Here is a 2022-nt window from a genome sequence, read left to right as displayed (position 1 = left end):
ATTATAAGATCATCTAGAGTAGACAGGTTGCTGAGAGAGAGACAACTAGAAAACGCAGAAGAAAGGATATCAAGATTTGTTTTCTTGGTATTCTAGAAAGAAATGGAGCAGGAGTTCTTGATTATGGAGAAGGCCATTTGGACATTAAAGGAGAGAAGCAGATAATCAAAGATTGGTAGCTCGTCGGCTGTGCAGTTTGAATGAGGAAGGCCGGAGCAGCAGACTAGGTCCAAAGTATGGCCCTTGGTGTGAACAGGGAAGTTTATGTGTTGTTTAAAACTAAAGCTACCAAAGCAGGATAAAAGGTCTTTGGTAAGCGGATGGCCGGAGTAATCCACATGAGGACTTCAAAGAAGTCCGCTTGAAATTTGCCCGGTAACAAAAAAGGAAAACACTGGCGTCTGCACAATCCCTCGCGCTCACCGTCTGATTACATTTACATCACTGTGACCACGCGGACCCTTAGAAATCAAATGTTTGTGTCCACTGACATGTTAGAGTGCTTTTATTTTGAAATGCACACAGGAAATGATGTGTTTCCATAAAGAGTGTAGTGCAGTAAATTTAAGAGATCAGGGCCAAAACAGACTGATGGATTATTTTGACACCACTGTTTGATTCTTCTATCAAACAGAAGAAGAAAAGTTCTCTTCAGCAGGTGAGGTCAGAGGTTAAAGGTCAGCGAGTGGAAGAGAAAACACATTGTGATGACCTTTGATCTGCTGCCTGTTATTTTCACTCATTAATGTGTGAAAGCAGCAGCTAGCAGCAGCTTTTAAGGTGGACTGTTTTCTTGCATGTTACTTAATGCAGGAGGTGACGATAGCCACGATTTCTGGATGGGAGTGGAAAGGTGTGCAGGTGATCTCCAGGTTATGTGCTGATTGATGAGCAGCCTGTTCATGGTGATGATGAGAAACAGATTGGATTCAAAGCACAAATGAGTGAAAAAGGAGCAGCAGCCATGATAGAGCGAGTCCTCTGCTGACAGAAATAGTGGAGTGAAGGATTTGTGCAGCGTTTCTCTGTGAAAACAGCTGATTCAGATCAATGAGAGGAGGATGAAGGAGAAGCAGCATGTTTCTGATAGAAGCATCACTGCTATGCTACAAACTGGTGCGTCCACTCAGCGCCCTCCTCAAAATTGGTTTTCTGTTCTGGTTAAACTCCTGATGCAACTTCAAGGACTCTGGCTTCATCCACAGCTGCTCCTCCTCCCCTTCATACCAGGAGGTGTTCAGTTTGAACTCTATGTGAGCCTTTCCATGCGTCATTATCATCTCTGACTCGATTGTAGCATAATTAGCTAATGCACAAGCTGCCTCTATGTGAGTGAAGTTGGCCCCCCCACCTTCTTCAAATCCAACAAAAGTGGTATCAAACGTTTGTGCTACGTTTGTGCTGCAAAAATTTTCGTTTGTGCTACTATCATTTTAAAGATATTAATAAAAATTTCTAGAGGTCATCAGAGGTCAACCAGCCCTGCTAACATTTTAAAATTTTTAATAAAAAAACGTCTTGATGCGTGCTTAATCATCCACGTAAGTAAATCCCAAAAGGTTGATTTTGTTCATGTTGGCAGAGGTATGAAAATGCGCAGTAAAATCTAACGTGCATGGCACACTTCGCCGACGATATTCTAGGGAGGAATAAATACACACCTGGCCATATCAAAAAGAGTGCGCCAATTGCGTTCTGCAGTACCATTTTGGTGTGGTGAGTATGGTGCTGAGGTCTCATGCCTGATTCCATTTTTGCTAAGGAGTGCCTGATACTCATTTCCCATAAACTCTGTTCCATTGTCAGACCTGATACATTTATCAGGTCTGACAATGCTGTGTCACTCTTGTTTTTCAGAAAATACACAAACACTGCACTGGAATAGTCATCAGTGAATGATAGTGCAAATCTATATCCATCTCTGGACTCTGGGTCTACTGGACCAGCTAGGTCTGTGTGTACCAGCTCTAAGGCGGTTTTGGCTCGTGCATCAGGGTCCCTGTTTCTAGTTTGAACAAACTT

This window comes from Pundamilia nyererei, unplaced genomic scaffold (genome assembly GCF_000239375.1).
Source record: "Pundamilia nyererei isolate P.nyererei 1_Seehausen unplaced genomic scaffold, PunNye1.0 scaffold00553, whole genome shotgun sequence".
NCBI lineage: Eukaryota > Metazoa > Chordata > Actinopteri > Cichliformes > Cichlidae > Pundamilia > Pundamilia nyererei.
Note: the sequence above shows the minus strand (reverse complement) of the source record.